Source organism: Lagopus leucura, unplaced genomic scaffold, assembly GCF_019238085.1.
Source record: "Lagopus leucura isolate 7727_CA_CO unplaced genomic scaffold, USGS_WTPT01 Super-Scaffold_100008, whole genome shotgun sequence".
Lineage (NCBI taxonomy): Eukaryota > Metazoa > Chordata > Aves > Galliformes > Phasianidae > Lagopus > Lagopus leucura.
The window spans coordinates 23,687,985-23,709,035 of NW_024962265.1; the positions used below are offsets into that span (position 1 = coordinate 23,687,985).

At 41.7% G+C, this 21,051-nt stretch overlaps 1 long non-coding RNA gene across 3 annotated transcripts; it reads left to right on the forward strand.

Annotated features, from left to right (window-relative positions):
• Positions 1–1,130: 1,130 nt before the first annotated feature.
• On the forward strand, positions 1,131–13,317 carry LOC122180740. 3 transcript variants are annotated; one of them, XR_006179215.1, is made up of 5 exons: positions 1,131–1,478; positions 2,573–2,697; positions 7,902–8,284; positions 11,338–11,470; positions 11,578–13,317. It is a non-coding gene; the product is annotated as an uncharacterized LOC122180740 (long non-coding RNA). The 3 variants fall into 3 exon arrangements; XR_006179217.1 differs by having other exon boundaries at positions 12,260–13,317; XR_006179216.1 differs by having other exon boundaries at positions 1,131–1,467.
• The last annotated feature ends 7,734 nt before the right edge of the window (positions 13,318–21,051 follow it).

Genomic DNA, 21,051 nt, shown 5'->3' on the forward strand with positions numbered 1-21,051 from the left:
CAGTGCAGGCATCAGCGAAGCTGAGAAGAGAGGAAAGTATGACTGTGGTCACTGCACGTGAAGACTGCATGGCCAGGGGTCTGCCCACTGCTGTACCAGCCCCAGGGCTCGATGAGCATGTGGGCAGCTGGTACACAGAGTTCAGGAATCCAGGAGAAATTAATCACTTGAAAGAACAAAGATTATTTTACAGGCAGATCAGCTCCTTCCATGCATCTGCTATGAGTAACATGAGTGCTAGTGCTTGCAAAGGGATGGGGTCAGGGACCATGGAGGAGGGTGGGCTCGCAGCAGCCGAGATTTATATGCATTTAAAGCGTGGTGGCTCCTCGCCCTCTGGAAAACAGCAGGGAGCTGGGAGGAGATGGTGTGGATTGCAGCCCCGCTCCCACTTCGGCTGTGCTTCCCTTCCAAGCTGTGTTGAAACACATTAAATCCCGGAATGAGTATCTTTGAGTGTACAAAACCAAGAAATCATTTAATGGATGAAAAGCTATATCCTTTATGATTTTATGCTCACATCCCTGAAACGGATTCAGCTGCAGTAGCCCTCGGTGCCTTTGGAGAGCTCAAACAGCAGGAGAGAAGGCTTTCAAGCCTTTTTCAAGACTTTTCTAGCATGTGAACTGTTTCAGACAGACGAGGCAAAAATCCCAAACCTATATCATACATGTACCACTCTGCTAGCTCATTTGTTTATTAACTGGAAACAAACCCTATGATAGTCAAAAGCAAGATATTTACACAGTGAGGAATTTGCTATCAGATTCGTATTTTCAGCGTTATTACGCATTCAGTTGTCTTTAAAAAGTCTGATAACTGTTTCTGAACATACTTTTCAGTAGATTTTTAATAAATTCCCTCCTTATTTTGACATAGCACTTGTAGTAAAATCACTACTTGTGCCATTTCCAGCATTGCAGGATTTTCTGCGCACTGGCTGCTAGAAAGTTTCCATGAGCTTCCTTTCATCCTGACTGCTGTGACTGCAGCACAGCGTTTTCGTTTTTTTTTTTCCCTTTGCTTTGCCGTTTGTGTTTACAAAGGTCACAGCAGACAGATCATTGACCAGGCTGGAAATAGAAAATCTGCCTGTTTAAAAGCAGAGGGACAAGTCCTGCCTCCAGCAATGTGTGCACCTGGTGGGCAGGGGGAGGCTGTGCCTGCACTAACATGTAAGCATGGGTGAACTGATGCTTGGCCTCGTTCAGCCAATTCAGGAAGGATGTAAGCTTCACTAGAGATTCACATACACCTAAAGTGAGGCACGTACCTGGGTCTGATGGTGTCATGGGCATCTGCAGGCTGGTTTCTGTGCTTGTGCCAAATCTCACAGCTCACCACGCAGCTCTGCAGGGCGCTGTTTGCACACCTAGCACATTCACTGAGTTCCTGCAAGCTTCTAGAGAACCGTCGCCTTCAGATATCTCCTCTATCTGAAAGCATCTCAGGATACTGCTGCCTCAGGTAATGCTGCTGTAAGTATCCCAGATGGGTAAAACCCAGAAAAGTTTGAGAAAAAAATCATTTTATTTTCCTCACACTTGCTTCTTGCGTTTACAGCACTTTGCTTATCATCAGAATAACTGGAAGTTATTTTTTTTTTTGCTCTTTATGCTATTTCAATATGGGAGAGAGAGGAAAACACTTTTAAAACACAGATTATCCTTATAAAAGTTCCATAAAATTCCAGGGAATACAGGAAAAATAGACGCTGTGTTGACTTTTGTTTCCTTGGCTAAACGTTCAAGTGAGAAGAAAAAGAAGTGTTAGAGAACATTTAGGAATGAAATTAATCTTATCCATAAATATTTGCAGTCCTGAGAGCTTGCGTCTTAGTTGTCCACAATGACCAAAATGGAGATTTTTGGCAAAACCTCCAGCTGCTTTAGTTTAGTGGGAATTTGCCTGTTTTGGGGAGCTGTATCCACGTTATCAGCATTTTTTTTTTTACCATCCCTAGGGTCTTATATGCAGAATTACTTATTGATTTGTAAAATCTGGTTCTTTATGCACACGTCTGCATCAAATTGTACTAAATGTCTCCTGGCCATGAAGAGCATAGTTATAAAAATGCTTTTTACTTAATGTCATTAAATATGAGGTATTTCCCAGATGTGGTTTAGAAGGTGTTACATTTTACATACCTGCTTTAATACTTTTTTTAAAAGTTAAGGAAAAGTATTGTGTGACAAAGCCAATTGCAAGTCAGGACTAGATTTGTCCATTACCATTAAAGAATCTGCATTTTTTAAGTGAGCTTTAGAATAACATTGTTGATTCTGTCATGATGTAAGCATATGATATTTGCCAAGAGCTGTATTTCATAAGGCTGGTTTAGGATAGAGCCCAGCTCATAAGAATCTTGATAGGAGATTATTCCTTTCAATAACTTTCATAATGTAATTATACTCATGTGATGATTATGAATTTAATACTGCAGGGAATGAAGTCAACGTTAAAATCCCATTATTTAAAATTAGGCAGGAGCACACCCATGTTAGTGTAGCCAGAAAATAGTTGTGCATATAACAATACATCCACACTGATGGGAATGTTTCTTCACAAATAGACACAAAATCAGAGTGTTCCTGTACTGCTGATGAAACTTTCCCTGTTGTATTCCACTGGGAGCTGTTAGCAGTGCTGTGTGACATCCAGAGAGAAGGCACGTTTAACACAACAGCAAGCACTCAGGTGAGTTTAAAGTTTCATTTTGCAGTTAGGAGCATTTTCAAATCGAATAAGTAGTTTCTAGGTGATGCTGAGCCAAACCAAAAGAGATTACTCCATCAGTGTAGTTTTATGTTCTGCTTTCCTCTACTTGATGACGTGGAGTCTTTCTAGCAGGTCGTCTCAAGGCAAACTCTGAGGAAAAAATGAGCAAGCATTCTGATTTTGGTCACTTCTTTTGGCTTCATTTTACCTCTGATATGAACAAAAAATGCTTGTGGAGGATCAGGCATACCCATGGCAGTGGCCCAGGCACTGGGCACAGCCATCCCACACGACTCGTTTGGAGCCATGTGCCTGTGCCAGCCCCTCATAGGTATGGTGGCTGTGTCTGCCCTCGGTCTGCCAGGGATGTTTTTAATAGCATGCTCATTATACAGAAATATTTTCATTTGACAGACAATTTAAATGATCCCCTAAAAGCTGCAATTACCATCAGGACAAATCCAGCTCTGATTGACTCCCACGTTAGCTCCCAAAGTTTGACTCCCAAGTAAGAGACAAGATTTTACTCTTTCTTCTTCTTTGTTACATAAGCTCTTTCACCAATATCTGTCTCCCATGTTAATGCACTGAAGAACATCTCAAAATCCTGCTGTCTTAATCTACCCCAAAAACTACTTCTGAAATAAGAAGCACTATTATCTTCACTTTACCAAGGAGGGACTGCAGAACAGAGAAAACCCCTGCTTTGTCTAAAACAAGACAGGTAGGCAACCTCTAGAGAAGCAGGGAGAGGAAAGTAGGTCTTACATAGAATTCTCTTTCTGAAGGTCCAACAGTCCTAAAGAAAACATCTTTTCACTGCCTAAATGGGTCAGGAAAGGAAGCCTGATGTCAAAATACTATTAAAAGGGCAACTTGGAAGTTAGGACATTTGGTTGGTTACACAGCCAATTCTGAAAATATTTCCTTTTGCCAAGTCTTCTGTTTTGTCTTGTTACTCTGTACGTCAGTAGCTTGTTTGCATCTTGCTGCTTTATAGCCTGTTTGTAAGTGTTTCTTGTGATTCAGGGAAGAAGTTAGTTATTTGGATCATCTGGTCACCTGGTCACCAAATGCAGCAAGTCCTCTTGGTCACTCAGACAAGCTGGCTTTTGAGCTCAGCTGGACACCAGGAGGCACCCAGCCCCCCCCAGAAAGGTTCTCTACAGGTTGGGTGTTTCCAGTCTCTGAATGTGTAACAATAGATAGAAATTTTACATCTCAAATTAGTTATTGATGCTTTTCTCAGAGCTAAAACATATTACCAATGTTTTGCTGGTATGTGCTAGTGCTCTTTAATGACACTAATGATGTAATAACTGTTAACATTATTTATCTTAGAAGACTGCAAAGTGTCTCACCACACGCATCCTATCGGCATTAATCAGGGAAGAGGCCTAATCCCAACACAAATATGTCAGGGGAATGGCCAGGGTGGAGGTGTAGCTGGAGATTAAAAGGAAAGGCTGCTCCTTTTTAGGAAGGAAAGGAAGGTCTCCAGAGTCTTGCCCCTGCATGGGGTGGCCTCTGTGCTAGGAGGGGGTTTGCTCCATTCCCCACACCTGGGCAAGACTCTGCTCACTTCACTTCAGGTGTGTTTGGAGACACTTTCACAACACACTTTCAGGTGTGTTTGTGCTGGAATCCTCAGTCTGGCCTCCTTTTATAGTTAATGGCAGCACAGAGGGAAACGTCTGACATCTAACATCTGAAAATGTAATTCAGCTCATCTAAAACACAAAACAGTTTTTCTTCGTATATTGCATATGAGATACATGACGTACATATTTCTTCTCTGGATCTGTCAGCTGAATACTGGTAGTTAGAAAAGAAGAACCTGCATTTTTTTTTTTTGCCTGATTACTGTGAAGGAAGCACCTAGGCAAATGCAAGAGATGGAGATTTCAAACCAATTAATCTGGATCAAGACTCAGTAGAGATATTCTTGCTCAATTTTTTTTTATCTGTGATTTAGTCCAAGAGATTTTGAAGTAGATCATTTTTATTTCAAAAAAGAGAGCAGACAAAGCCCACAAATGAAAATACAAAACCCCAACTCTTACGCAGCTCCTAATTTTCTCCTAAATTTCTTGTCTCAAAACATCTGTTGCTTTTTTTCCATTATGAAATGTTACATTAGACCCCTCACCTTTGAGTCTTCTCTCCTTCTTCAGAGTAAAGGAGCAGCAAAATTTGTATGGATAATGTTACTGGCTATGAAAATTAACAGCTTCATTAAGTTTTCATTAAAGGCAGGGCTAATGAGATCCTTTTGGACTACTTTCTGCCACTGTGGTGTTGGAGACAGTTTCAAAACGGACACCTGGGCTATCCTGTTTCTTTTTGCTGTTTATATCCTAAATGTTCCAGCACCTGATTAACATTAGCTTTATATGAAGCAGATCACCATTTTTTCAATCAGAAACTTTCCAGGAGGGGGATGTCCTTAGTGTCTAACTACCATGGAGCTTATTAGCTTGTCATTTGGCAAGGAGCTGATGGTCGAGCCAGCCAGCAGTGCAGCACAGCATTTGCTGAGAACAACTCTATTTGTGTATTCCTGCCTTCATATCCCTGGTGGATGCTGCAGGGCTTGCTGGAACAAGGGAGGAAAGCTCATGCCGGTTGTACAAAAATTTGGAGCTGATATATTGTGTTTGAATAAGATTGCATTAGTTAGCCATCTTCCTAGGAGAAAAGACAGGTCTTGATGGATGGGACCTACCCAATGGCATCAACCTTTCCCATGTGATGGAAGCTTCACGGGCCATCCTGCTTTGCCTTGGCACACAGCCAGCACTGAAAGCAATTGCTCACAGCACGAGTGCAAAGGTGATATGAGTCAGGGGATTCAAGTGAAACCACTTGTTAAATTCTGTATGACCTTTTCCTTAATTTGCAATAGGGAAGTTGTATTGCCCTGGGAAGACTAGAAGAGGACAAGGCTGCGTCTTTCTTTAGGTATTAGTTGTTCTGCATTTCTAACATTTTGAAAAATATACTGCAGTGTTTTCATGAGCATATTCATGGTCATATTTTGCATCCCACTTTCCCAATAAGGTGCATTTTATTAGAGAAATCTGATATAAATTAACATAGGCCTGCCATTTGGTAGGTTTGCTAAATAACAAAGCCAGGATAAGATGTTCTAAATAAAACAGAAATAGAGAGAAATTGCCATTCCTTTTTAATATTTCTGTTACAACTGAAAATGGAAATGGGTTTTGAGGACTGCCTGCTTTCAGGGTATGATGTTCTGATTTCTGGTCAGGATACGATCACACCTAAATCCAGCATCCTGCACAAGTCTGTGCAGGCACCCAGCGCTGAGCGCCCAGGAACACGACAGATGCCTCACAAGAAGCCAGGCTCCTCGTCCTTGCACAATGGCTTCTGCCTTTTCTTAAGAAAATCATTTCTCATTGTGTTGGCTTTTGGAAATAAAGCAGATGTCCCAACAACTTCTCCAGATTTTTCAAAATTGGGATGATAAATTTCCCGGTGACATTTAGATATTTTAAAAGAAAACGAATGTTTCAGGACACGATGAGAAGAAAACCATGACACTGCCACCTGGTGGATTCCGAGATAATATCTACATCATATCATACCGTCATGATTTGGGTATTGGCATAAATGTGTGTGGCACGTCGTGGTCAACTAATAGCTCGTTTCTTTCCCACAGAAAATATAGCATATAAAAATATAGATTTTTATAAACTAAGACATTCAGTTTAACTAACGATATAGATAGGAATCCTGCTATGATTTGTGTTAAGCACCTGCATCAGTTAAGCTCTTAGCACATTCTGTCTTAAAGCACGTTAGCAGTGCTTAAAAAGCAATATTAGTCTAAACGTGTTACTCACTCAGTTCCACTTTACCACTCCTGAAAGCTAATGCTATCTTGAGAAGTAGTGATCCTTGTAAATTGTGCTTGGGAATAAATTTGAAGTTCATTGAAGGCTGTTAATACAAGGATTAAAGGACTTGTTCACATGTAGTTGTAAGTTGTAATTTAAACTGAATTCCATAACTCACCTCTAAGAAAGTCTGTGATATATGCATCTTTCAAATCTTTTCTGCTCTGGTGTGTTGACGTGCAAATAACACGGACCAAGAAATTCCCTATTGTATTGGAGTGAGTGAATTAAGAAAAAGGAAAAAAAATCCAGAGCGATCTCCTTTTTCCTGAAGGATCTGAACCACTTCATCAGCTCATCATCAGTTACTAACTAATGAATCATAGCACAAGGAGAAAAATCCACAGAATACATTATAGTAACTTCAGGGTCCTCCTTGTGTTTTGAGTTTGCAGGGAACTGAACCAGGATGTCAAAATCCTGTACCTGTAGGAGCCAGGGTTTGAAGGAGTGCTTCTCACAGAACACTGATGCGATGCAATATGAAGCATGAGCCCATTCTGAAATCAGCTGTAGCAAGACAGTGATATCAATATTTGTATCAAGACAGCTCGCCTCTTTAGGGGAATGAAAAAATAGCCCTTTTGCCTGTTTCAAAATGAGATATGGAGGCGTTTGTGAAAAGAGAACCGTTGATGTGCACAAAGATGAACCAGAAGCTAAGCAAAGGGCCTTAAATAAACAATTCCTGAAGACTTGCTTAGTACTAAAATGGGAAAACAGACTCCATCACTGGCATAAAATCCATTGTGGTTCACATTTAAGCCTAGACAGTGATTCATACTGTTGCACTAGACTCAGCATGCTGCAAAAGGCACTCAAAATAATTAACACATAGAATTAAACTACTTAGATTTCACATCATCAAACATTTAACTTTCCGTAATTCCCTCTGCAGCTGTGATTTATTTGCATTTATTATTTTGCCTATTTACCACTTCTCTGTTGCTTTTTAACTCGCTCATACTTCCTTCTTCTGTAAGCCTGAACACTGGCTCATTGTTTTTGTTTTTAGCTCTTGCATCTTACTCATACTCACACTTCTGATGGCTAGTTAAAAAAATGCATTGCATCAAATATGGTCCTCAAATTGCTGAAAAGAGTTTTCTGTTTATTTATTTTAATCGTTGATGTAGCCTTACTTGGTATTCATAACATGCTTACTCATTACTGCAGTTTGATTGTTTAATACTGGCAAGAATGTCTCTAAATATTTTTTTCTATTTTGCTCACAAAAAATATTAATTTTGTTTTGATTAGGTTTAAGAAAAAACACACATGAAGAGGAAGTCTCATTATGTCTGAAAGCTTCTATCAAGAAATATAGATCAGAGTCCTCAATATGACAAAGTCAGTGACTTTCTGGAGACAAAGACCCAACAGATAACTTGAGAAACATGGACATATGAAATATTAAAAAACCAGCCTTGACAAAAATGCACTTTGAAGGTAATATTACACTGCAAAACCTCAGAAAATATTTATAAACAGAGCAGTGAAAGAGAGATCCGAAGATAGACACTGATTACGTGTGTAAAAAAAAGACTGTATTGGGTCAGGACAAAAATGCAGAAGACCTGTCAAAATCTGACAATCATCCAGAGCATATGTTTGGGGAAGAAGCACACGGACAAGGCAAACAAGTAAGAATGTTTTCCCTAGTTTTGCTGCCCAGACTTCCTGAGCCATCTGTTGATTCCCCAGGCATTTGTTCCTGATGGATGCTTTCTCCATGACTTTTTCTTATCTCTCTCTGTATTTCTGACACTTCTTGCCATCAATGAGTTCTACTGTTTAACTAGAATCTACATGAAAAGAGCCCATATTCTCCTGTTTTAATCCCTCCGCCTCTTTATTTCATTTGATCTTTTCTCATTCCTTCATTCTGCGAAATAATGAACAACTCTCTTCGTATTTTTGTTTTATACTTACACTTCTTTGTGCTGCTTCTATTTTGCCCTCATTGTCCTTTCTCTAGGCTGGTAAATCCCAGCTGATTTAGTCTCTTTTTTGAACATCATCCTTGTCATTGTATTCAAAACCTCTTCTACAGAACTATTCTACCGTGTTTTAGTGACAGTCCCAGAAATCCTTGACAACAGGTATTTTCAGAATTAATAAGCTTTCCCCAATGATACAATATTTCAAATTTCAAGGACATGCAGGTTACCCTTACAGGATGTTTTTATTTCAGTTTCAGAGAAAGAGTTGGTCTCTCAGGTCTCAGCACACAAATTAATGCACGCTGGGTGTGAACTGCGCTCTCACATGTGTGTAATTGTTTCTTCATTGTTTTTACAATTTGTTGCATGGATCTGGCTGCATAATTCCTTGTCCTGTACTTTCTCAGTCAATTTGGGGAGAATCTGTTTATCCCTCAAGGGAAATTATGGGAAAGTACTGGCAGGCTACCAGCTTTTCTTGAATTAGTCAGCACCTTCACAGCAAAATACGAGTGTGAAGAAAACAGGGGTTTAACTGTAGCCTGCAGTGGGATAATTTATTTACTCTCAAGGCACCACCATAACAGGGTAAAAAACTTTTTGTTGTTTGTATGTGTACAGCAGAGCTATCATCTGGGTAAGAGTTTTGGTTTATTCTGCTGTGCAAAATATTTTGGCAAAGATTTTTGCAACGTTTTTGAAAATGCTGCTGTTATTACTCTTGATATTTGGTGCTTGGTATTTCTCAGATTAGTAACAGTCAGAAAGTTGTTCAGAGAACACTTGTTCACTTGTTATAAAAGATGGAGTAAAGACAGAAAGAGCTGGTCAAAATCACCATTCACAGGCAGAATCAGAAGAAACCAAATGCTTGGGTCCTCCTTCTGTTGACACTCACCAGTGCTGTTAAGCTGCCATAGACCCCCAATTTTGTTGATGAGCTGTTTTTCATAGAGCTCATCACCTCAGAATTCAAAACATAAAGCTCAAGCTCCTGTAATTGCTGAAAATGAGATTCACCTCACCTAATTTTAAGAGTGTGAAAGCCTGGTATGTAATGTAAACTAGTGAAATCCTATCAGTAGTCAGTGAAAGATGGATGGATCCATCTTGAGAGCACCCACTCTGTCCATTTTAGATTTCACTTTCCTCGTGCCCTCAGCAGCTCATACAACAGCTGTAGTGTTGACATTTTAGAAAGTTAGAGTTTGTTGCCAGTTCAATTCCATCATGAGTACTATTGTAGAATAATATTCAGAAAGAAAACAATGTTATTTTAAAGGGACAGGGCTGCTTCCACAAACAAAAAGCCTGAGGGAAAACCTGAGACAACCTTGCCAGTCATATTATTCCTCTCAAGACATCTGGAGTGAGCTCTTTACTGTGCTCCTGAGCTGATCTACACAACTCAGGAGTGGGAGGACAGTCATAACTGTTATCAAGCCACTGTCCAGTGCAGATTGTGGTTGTGGTGTTTGAATTGTATTTGTGGAACCTATGAACTCAGCCTTAAAAAAGGTCCAAGCAAGAAAGATGTAAATTAAAATGGTAAGTCAGCAGCAATTCTCAGAGAGTGGATATTAAACATAGTGCTTGGCTCTTACTGTCCTGCAGCTTCAGCCTTCTCTCAGCATCTTTCAGAATCAGAGCTTACTTCCCAGAGGCAAGGTGTGTGAACGTTTGGGCACGTGCTCGAAGTTCAGAGGCAGGATGAGGTGAGGTCAGTGAGAAGCACCCCCATAAAGCTCAGCTCTTTGCCTTCCTTATCTTCCCCTGGGGCACGCCTTACCTACCAGCCAGTAGGCTGGGACTGGAATACTCAGAAGCTGTGTGGCTGTGCTTTAGGCTGGGGCTTTGTGAGGGCTCTGTACAGCTGACCTTGCCTCAAGACATCTGCTCTCAGTGTCCAGCTCTGCTAGACAGAAAGTAGCTGGTGAATGCAGTGCTTCACATAAACTGAAGAAACTGCCATCCTACTTCAGGCCCTGGAAAGATGCTATAAAAGTCTGTTTGGAGGCAGGCTGACACCATAAATCCCAGAAAAAAACGGGATAGGGTAAAATTACAGAAAGAAACTAACCAAATGAATAGAAGTCTGCAGGCAAAAGTGAAAGCCAAAACCAAGTGAAATAAATTCAATGTGAATCTTAAAACTATAATTGACTATTTGAAGAGATGCAGTGCTTCTGATGAAACAGTAAGGGCTTCTGTGATTAGACAACCATATAAGCCGTGTATTGCAGGGCTTGATAACCATTTTTGCTTTTTATGTTGGAGACAACTAGGCTTTAAACAACAGTATTTTGGAGAAATCTTAGAGTTTAAAATCATTTTGGAAGTGGATTAGAAAAAGATTTCAACATCTTGCTTGTTTACCACAGGCAAGTCTTGTCAGTTTAACAAGGACTTTTGTTTCTTTTTCTTTGAAACAACACCAACAGGCCTGCACATAGGTATTCCTTTAGAGGTTCACAGAGGGTGTTGTAAGACATTGCTTGAGACCAGAGGGAACACTTTCATTGTGTTTACATGCCAGTGTTTCTCTGCTTGAAATCATCTTTATGCTTTGATCTCCAAATCTATAAACATATACTTGTTTCTCTGATGGAATTTATTTCACTGGATCATTGCTTATGCAATCTGGTTTTGTTTGAATATGAGGGCTAGAAGGGCTGTCATATAGATACATAATCAAATCCTGCAATTATTTTCTGTTGGCTATTTGTATAACTAATGTTCTGATTACTTTTCAGCTGTAAGGATGCAACTATGTTCACAGATAAGATTTGTCTGCTGTTGTTTATCCTATCTTCACTGAAGCACTGTTTTTGTTACTGTGAGAAATGCAAGAGAGGAGCACATTACAGCATTCATAGCATTCAAAAGGTAAGATATTTGAGTTATTTATAGCTTTGAAACAAGGAAGGGTTGTTTCAAATTTTATTCCCTGAAGCAATGTCACTGTAAGTATGATTTTTTCTCTCTTTCTGAAGAACATAATTACATCCTCTGTAATACTGTTGCACTGATGACCTGCAGTACTCAGGCAGAACTATGCCTCAGAGCAGAGGGATGTCCCATCTGGAAGTGCTCAAGGGAGATGTGAGAAGGTACAAGGTGTGACGGTTCTGTGGTATGGACACGTTCACTGGGAACCGGGCTCTTGAAATGGTTTTGGAAAGCAGCAGGTGGTGGATAGTTATACCCAGAACTGAACCTTTTCATGTTTACACAGTTCTATGACTAGTGTTCTCAGCAATAAGGAACTGCTGTTCTTGTAATAAGCTTCATCATGAACTTTGAAATGAGTAGGAACCATAAGGACTTTGACTTGGTATAGCTCATCTTCCTTAGTTCTGTTGTTGTCAGTATTCAGCATAATTAAGTTAAAACAAGTTTGGAAACATCCCTTGGGTCTTAGAACGACTTCTAGAGGACAATGGAGATGTGCCCTGTGCTTATAACATCACCAAGACACTCAGAATTAATGTATTCCCTTTTCTCAGGAGTTAATTTTTTTTTTTTTATGTGATCACATACATATAAAAAGAGTTTTAGGAGGACACAGTTTGATTTTGTACTGTGATAGTAGATATTTCAGTGCTGCACCCAAAAGTAAATATTTTTGTGTTTTTACACAGACCTTCTGTTTTTTTTCTGGCATGTCTCTGTTAGCTTGGGTAATTCTCAAGAGAAAGGATAAGACAGTAGTCAACCATATCATCAGAAAGAAGCAGATTGCAGGTGGTTCTCCAGAGAATCCTGGCATGGGAGCTGGCAGAGATCTAACCATTAGATCTGACCTGTATTGCTACCTTCCAGGTTGTCTCATCCCTGGCTCCCTGACTTCTTGCCTCCATTCTGAACCTCTCAGAACATTCAAGACAATATTACACACAGTGTGCACTCACTGCTTCCTTGCTTTCTCATAGACATCCACCACCAAATGGGTGGAGATATCAGGGCCATCATACCCACTCTCCAGAAGTGGCTAGCCTGCTTGGTAAGGGGTGTGATACGCTACTAAGGCATCTCCTTGTGTTGAGTAGACTGGAGCTTCCTACCTTTGAGATGGTTTGAATTTCCTGCTCTAATCTCTACCTATGAAGAACATGTCCCAAATGTACTGAAGTGAAATGAAATGGAATAGTGTAGTTGTTCAACACTACGTAAAAAATGTATGGAGTAATAAGAGCTTAAACTCTGAAGCTAAGAATTGGCTCAGAGATGGATAAAAATTACCATGATGTATTCCTGTTGTTTTCAGTCAAGATAAATTCTTCTGCTTATTCACAGACTATTTTAAAATCTACCTTTACTTTTCTTCTCCTACCAGTTTTATTCAAATGTAAATCTGTTGACTTTAGCAGAGTTCTGATATCTGTCTCATTTCCTCAGTGTATTTTTCCAGTCTTATGCATGACTTTTCCTTCTGAAACACCCAACCCACCAAGGTCTACGATATACAAACTGGAGCACCTTCAAATTGCAGGAGGCTGAGGAGGCATTACTGCACACTGACTTTGTCTTAGTCCCTTTTGTAGGCCTCTGCTGTCAGATGGAATATTGAACTAGGTGTACCCATCTATGTGCACGGGGAACTATTTATTGTATTCTTCTGATTGCTACTCTACAGTTAAAGTATTGAAATCCTCTTTTAAGGGGACTAACACATGGAGCTATTTTTAGAGTTCAGAAATAAAAATATGAATAAAAAAATTCAGCATGATTAATAATTGTTTGTTTTCTTTTTAAAAAAAGGCTGCTGACCAAGATAAAAAAAATGAAAAATTGTGAAAATAACACCCTTGTTCCTCTACTCTACAATGACATATGGCTAAACGCAAAAAAGAAGAATGGTCAGTCTTTTACATATAAAAAAAAGAGTGTTCCTACTGGATTTATCACAGCAATACTCCTGTAGTGAGCCAGAAATCATAGAGGCATCTACGATTAGAAAATCATATAAGAAATTTTGGTTCTAGAAAGAGAATGATTAAGGTTGCTTCAAAAACAAAGAAGAAAGCTTGTATTCATACTGTGCTACCATAGCCTTGGATGAACACTTGGGTCTTCAATTTTAGCAGAGTCAAATACTACAGTGCTTAGAAGCAGAAAAGCAAATATTTGCACTTAGAATTAATGCTTTCATTCTTGTATCACTGCATGTCTGCTGGTATATTTTCAAGTACAGTATCAGAAGTGAGATAAACCTGGCAGTTTGGGATGCTGGAAGGAAGAAAAGTGCAACTTCATGGTACCGTCTGGTGTCTGAAAGCCTGAAAAGCTTGGTGATGACAAGAGCTGGGATAATCCCATTTCATTTCTCATGAACAGCTTAGAGAGATTTCTTTCTCTCTCTTTTTTTTTTATTTTTATTTTTTTATTTTTATTTTTTTTTTTTGGAGAGCAGTGAGGGTGGAACCTGTGGAGTCACTGTGATCGAAAGTATCCTCAGATGGGGGAGAAGCAAGAGAGCCTTTCTTTCGATTATCCAGCAATGTAGTTGTTACAGTAGCAGGGGCAGAGATTGTCACTGCCTGGGAAAATACGGCTGGCAACAGAGTGTTGATCTGGTTGCATGTGGCTTGCAGCTTTACTTCAGCTTACAGAAAAAGACCCCTGTCATCACAGATAGCTGCAGATAGGTGTTTAAAATGAAAATTAATAATGCATCCCCATTAATGGTGTATTCTGGTGTCTTTATCACAGCATGGTTTCTGTAACGTTTTCAATTATCTTGTCAGTCCTCAGCGATGGGCAAGGACACAACATTCTTGGTACCAGAATGGAACAATGTTACTCTTTAAGTGAAAGATGTGTGCTCAAATGTTGAGCATTGTCAAAATCTAGGTGGTTCTGGTATTCTCATCTGCAGAAATGTGGAAAGGCAGGATTGTTTTAAAACATATCTTCAAATTCAAATGATTTGAGAGATTAATTCAGGAGCCAGTTAAATTCAGTCCTTGCTGTAAGGTAGTAATTGGAGGCAGAGCTTTCCCACACAGCAGAAATCAGATTAAGCATCCTGCTACTTGGTTTTTGTGCATGTCTATTTAACATAGTGCAAAATGTCCTTGCAGTTGTATCCATTTGGTTGTGGCCACCAAATGATGAATAATAGCTATATGGCAGCCTGCTTGGCCTTTGGCTGTTTTTCTAAGTCTCCAAGACAAATTTGGCCATCACAGTGGAAGAGCAGCTACACCCAAGTAAACAGTCTGATTCAGAGTTTCTTTCCCTTGGCTAAATGAAATGTGCACAGGAGAGTCAGCAACCCCCAGTTTGAAGAGCACAGGATTCACAAGTAGCAGCCTATTGCAGAAATGCATTGCTTTGCTGAGGGAGGACTTTTTTCTTCCGAGCTGTAATAGCCTTTCTCAAAGCATGACATTTGTTCACCCTTTCAGGGCTGGCAATGATGAAGGTCCTGGTCTCCAAAGACGTTCTGAGCTTTCCCATCATCCTGATGGCTGTGTCCTCTCCCAGGCCCAAAGAATTGTCCTAGGTGCACAGCACATCAGGGTCTCCCAGGGAACGCTGTGTGACAGCCTGCAAGCTGCCCCTTGTTGCCACTAGCCAGGGTTGAGGCTGCTGCTGCACTTCTGTGAAACAATGGGCTCAGCCATATTTCACTGTCAGTGTGGTGACAAATGTTGGCCTCCTGAGACTCCCAGACATATGTAACTTGGCTGGCACTCAATGGCAAAGGTCATGAGTTGTCGTCTTGCATCTCCAAGTTCAATGAGATGGTTTTGTGCTGTGTTAGTCTCTGTGTATTAAGTTTCAGCAAAGAGAGGGTGGTGGAGGAGGAAAGAGATTCTTATCTGGAGTTAGGTGATGTTAAATGTTCTGAATAATTAGATAAGATTGTGTGTGCCAAACAGACTGTGTTTTCTGATAAGACGTCTCTGGTTCCCTCTGCCTCCCTGCCCTCCAGGACATGCATGCATGCACACACCCGCACATTTTAAGTGGTTTCAGGGCTCATTAAGTAAGCTGGGCTGATAGCTGTAGAAAATGTCATTCGTTCTCAGTGGGGCAGTGAATCCATGTTCTGTGCATTTTTGGTAGTCTCAAAAAGTAGCTAAAGTAGGTGAAAATTCACTTTCCATAGTTGATCTTTTTATTTTCAGTTCGGACTTCTCAAAGTCTGACTGAGCAGCACACATTGTCTGGGCATAAGCCCAGTGTAAGCTGCAGCAGCTCAGTTTGCTTTCAAAGCTCCTATTGAATTTCTGAAGAGGTGTGTGAATTTTATTGGGAACAGGCATGTAAGGATGCACTCAATATCTCCCTGGCCTCCATCTGAAAGGAGTCTGGACCAAATATGAATCATGTTGGAAAATATGATGTGAAGACATAATTGTGCAAGGGTCTCCATATGGTTGCAGCTCCTTCTGAGGCTGGATAAGCCAGGAAGAGGACTGATTTTACACATTCTTCCCAAGGCCAAGTCCACCCTCATTTAGCTGCTCCTAAAAGAAAGAAAACATCTTCCTCAGTAAAGTGGCATTTTGAATGCTTCTCTCCATACCCTCTCACTTCCCTCACTGCTGTCACTGTTAATAATGTGGGATCTATAGTAGTTTATCAGGCAGAATGACTGTAAGCTCTAGAAGCAAACGTATAACAGAGGTGGAAATGCCACGGAAATCACAGGAAGATCATAGATAGATAGATAGAATCATAGAGTGGTGTGGGTTGAAAAAGACCACAATCATAATCTAGTTTCAACCCCCCTGCTATATGCGGGGTCACCAACCACCAGACCAGGCTGCCCAGAGCCACATCCAGCCTGGCCATGAATGCCTCCAGGGATGGGGCATCCACAACCTCCTTGGGCAACCTGTTCTACTGCATCACCACCCTCTGAGTGAAAAACTTCCTCCTAATATCTAACCTAAACCTCCCCTGTCTCAGTTTAAAACCATTTTCCCTTGTCCTATCACTATCCACCTTTGTAAGCAGCCATTCCCCCTCCTGTTTATATGCTTCCTTCAAGTACTGGAAGGCTGCAATGAGGTCTCCCCAGAGCCTTCTCGTCTCCAAGCTAAACAAGCCCAGTTCCCTCAACCTTTCCTCACAGGAGAGATGCTCCAGCCCTCTGATCATCTCAGTGGCCCTCCTCTGAACCCGCTCCAAGAGCTCCACATCCTTCCTGTACTCGGGGCCCCAGGCCTGGACGCAGTACTGCAGATGGGGCCTCACAAGAGCTGAGTAGAGGGGGACAATCACCTCCCTCTGTCTGCTGGCCACCCCTTTTTTAATGCAGCCCAGAACACAGTTGGCCTTCCGGGCTACAAGTGCACACTGCTGGCTCATGTCCAGCTTCTCATCCACCAGGACCCCCAAATCCTTCTCCGCAGGGCTGCTCTCAAGGAAATCTTCCCCCAGTTTGTATAAATACCTGGGATTGCCCTGACCCAAGTGCAGCACTCTGTGCTTGGCCTTACTGAACCTCATTAGTTTTTCATGGGCCAACTTCTCCAGCCTGTCCAGGTTCCTCTGGATGGCTTCCCTTCTTTCTGATGTATTGACAGCACTGTTCAGCTTGGTGTCATCGGCAAACTTGCTGAGGGTGCACTCAATGCCATCGTCTATGTTACTGATAAAGATGTTGAAGAGCTGGCTGGCTCCAAGATTGACCCCTGAGGGACACTGCTTGTGACCGGCCTCCACCCTGACGCAGAATCATTGTTCACAACCCTCTGGCTGCATCTGGCCAGCCAATTCCTAATCCATCCAACAGTCCATCCTTCAAATCCACATCACTTCAATTTAGAGAGAAGGATGTGGTGAGGGACCATATCAAAGGCCTTGCAGAAGTCCAGATAGATGACATCCATTGCCCTTCCCTTGTTCACCAAAGCCATCACTCATCATAAAAAGCCAACAGATTGGTCAGGCACGATCTGGCCTTGGTGAAGCCATGCTGACTGTCTTGAATCACCTCTTTGTCTTGTATGTGCCTTAACATAGCTTCTAGGAGGATCTGCTCCATGATCTTCCCAGGCACAGATTGAAGCTCACCAGCCTGTATTTCCTTTTCTCACTGGTCTTCCTTTCTCCCTTTCTTAAAAATAGGAGTAATGCTTCCCTTTTTCCAATCACTGGGGACTTTACTGGACAGCCATGATTTTTCAAATACGACGGAGAGTGGCTTCGCAACCACATCAGTCATCTCTTTCAGAACTCTAGGATGGATACCATCTGGCCCCATGGACTTACACACATTCAATTTCATGAGGAAGTCTTGGACTTGTTCCACTGTTACAGTGGGATAGAAACCACTCCCTACACCCTCTCCTAGAGGCTCAGGGTCCTGGCAGATATGGGAAGATAGTTTGGTTGAGGGATATTTTAAAAAGTGCCACCACTTGAGAGTGCTGCCAGGCTTAGAGGACCATGGCTTCACTTTTAAAATTCATTACAAGCCAGTAGAACTGCTGTCAGTAAAAGCTAGCAAAAATATCTAGGGGTGGACTTGCCATCACTCTTTCTGGACAGATACTTTCTATAGCTGAATAGAAGGACTGTCCTCTGTGCCATACTCTCTGCAGAAGAAAACCTCGTAGATTGTAGAGGAACTGTGTGGAGTGATAATCTGAGCGTGGTTCTTACATGATGTTGGTACCAGGTCCAAGCAAGGAGGCTGTGCGCTGCCTTCCAGTGGAGGTGTTTGCTGATGCTACCACCAGCAATGAGGGGATACTGTCTCTTGAGCACTCTCATGGCAGCTTACTTCTCACACATACACTTGACAGTTGACTTTGTTGCTCTGATCCCTAGTGATGAAAAAGCAAGATGGGATGTGGGGCTGCAACAGGTCTGTGAGTGAAGCTATGATTCCTGTGGCTGGTGCTGTCCCACTCCTTTTTCAACAACAGATTATCCAGATAGTGGCTGGTTATGTTAGGTGATGAGAGGGCCATACTCAACACAAACTGGGGAAGAAGGGAAAAAGTGCAAACATCCACCCGGATTCCCTTCAACGTCTGCTTTTCCAGCACAAATACTCTGAGTGCAAATTAATGTATGCTAGACATGACAGCATGTCACCCCTTGCCCTCCTTCGAGATCATACTTGTCTGTGAATCACTGAACTGTTAGATGGAAAGCCACATGTGCTGAACAGCCCCTGCGCCCAGGGCTGTGAGCTGGTGCACAAGGGCAGAGCTCTGCAGGGTGCAGGAGAGGACTCGAGGTCCTGGTGAGCCATGGCTGGCAGTACTTCTCTGTGAACCCTCTGGTGAGAGACATTGAGCCCAAACAAGAGCAGCTTTTTCTCCTGGTATTTGCAACTGGTATTGATGTACCCTTAAGGAAATAAATACAATTTTGAAAGTCTCCATATGTGCATGACCAGGGGTGCAATGGGAGCAGAGGGGGAGTACATTCTCTACCCTCCCAGCAAAGCCAGTGTCTACAGCCTTGCCTGGGGCAAGCTTAAAATAAAAGGAAAGAGAATACTCTTGAAACCTGGGCCATAATTATTATTTATTTCAACAGCAATTTGCCTTATTATGGTGCACAGCATTTGTTACCCGGGCAACAGCTTTCTGTAGAGGCCTGGCTCAAATTAAAGTCAATCGAGCAAGATCTGAAGTCAATATTGGCATTATATTTTAAAACCAAGATACAAGGGAGTTGGCAATTTCACCTAACCATTGTACTTTTTACTGTTGACTTAGGCAGACACAAGGAGCTGTGATGGTCTGTGCCCACGTAATACTTTTCTCTGTTGTGCCTGGTCAATCTGCTCTATGCACATTTGCAAATAAAGTGAATTTTCCAGAATCCTGCTCTTGCCTGAGGCAGTAGGTGTGAGCGTGGCTGAGTGATACGCTGCACACTGTGAAGAATCGCTCTCCCAGTGCCTGACCCTCTGTGCAGGCCACACACCCTCACACAGGCCTGGTGTCCTGTGAAATAGATGGAGTGTAACATATCTTCTAAGGTCCAAGGCAGAATGAAAGCAAAGCAATAGAGCTAAGCACTATAAACTATAAATATATTATTCTCTTCATGAATTCGGCATAAAAATGCAACACAGGTAAACACGGGGAGATTGGAAAAGAAACTTTTGGGGGCTAATCTCTTTTTTCACTCTTTCTCTCATTTGCTTCTTGCTGTTTTTTTTTTGTTGTTTGTTTGTTTGTTTGTTTGCTTGCTTTTGTCATTAAAACATCTACCTTGAAAGACTGAAAGGGCCTAGAAAAAGTAATAGAAGTTTGTAGTGAATGACAGAATAGTACAACTCAAATATTCTTACCAGACAGTAATCCTTTAATGGGGCATTTTTCCTGCAGATTGTAGACCTATTATATAGATTTGACTGACTATGAGTGGCTTTCCTCTTTGGATGGGACTTTTCCTCCTGGCAAGACACTATCTCTGTTATCTGACCCTTTCTTAAGGCCCTCAGCTGGCCCTTCCGCACCAGAGGCTGATGAAGCATTGGGCTTGTGGTAGCAATGACAGACGTGCTCCCAGCTGCTTTGTGGCTGCCTGTCTGTCCCTGCTGCGTCTGTCCACAGCTCTCTGCAGACAGCGGTGCTCAGGCAGGGTGCCAGCTGCTGGGGCTGGATCCAGTTCTGCATGCTGCTTTTACAACTGTCACCCACCTTCTGGTGGTGCTGCTTAAGGCTGCTCCATTTCCTGTCATCCTACCCCTCACAGACTCTCTGAGTGCTGAAGAGAATGGTTCCCAATGTTAGAACCATGGGGTAGCAAATGTTTTGCTGAAAAATCTTCCCTACGATGCTGCAACATGACCGTAAGCTAGTGCCCGCTTTCTGACAGCATTCACAAGTTCACAGCTGCCAATAAACTGATCACAGAATCACAGAATCACAGAATAGCCAGGGTTGGAAGGGACCTCAAGGATCATGAATCTCCAACCCCCCCGCCACATGCAGGGCCAATGGCAGTAAACAACTACAAGCTGCCCAGTGCTGAGGAACAAGGGTATTTTAATAATCTTAAAAGTACTGGCTGTGTTTCACACATTTGGGTCTTCAAACTTGTGCTTTGGGAAGTTGCTTCAGTTCGTGTCAAAAAACTGTGATGCCTTTCATGCTAACATTGTAAGTACTGAATCAACAGTAAGTACTGTTGATTCAGTACTTACTAATAACACCATCAATTACATGTAGGAAGGACTGCTCCATCTCGTGCCGATAGAGAATGAGGTATGCACGTTGAATAATTTGCTTCTTGGAAAAGGAACGGAGTTTTACTCAGCTTTGGCAAAAGTAAGCATTTATTTGTTGCTGAGTTTTCCATGAAACTTCCTGATTTCCTGCTTCACAAGATCTTAGGAAATGCAGGGCTTTGGAGGTAACAGGTTTTGGACGAAGTGTTATCACTGGCATTTGTGGCTGTTAATGATTAGCAAAAGCTCTTTTCTTCCGAGAACATCCTGGCCATGCCCCAGTTTCATAACATGTAAATTCCTCACTTCA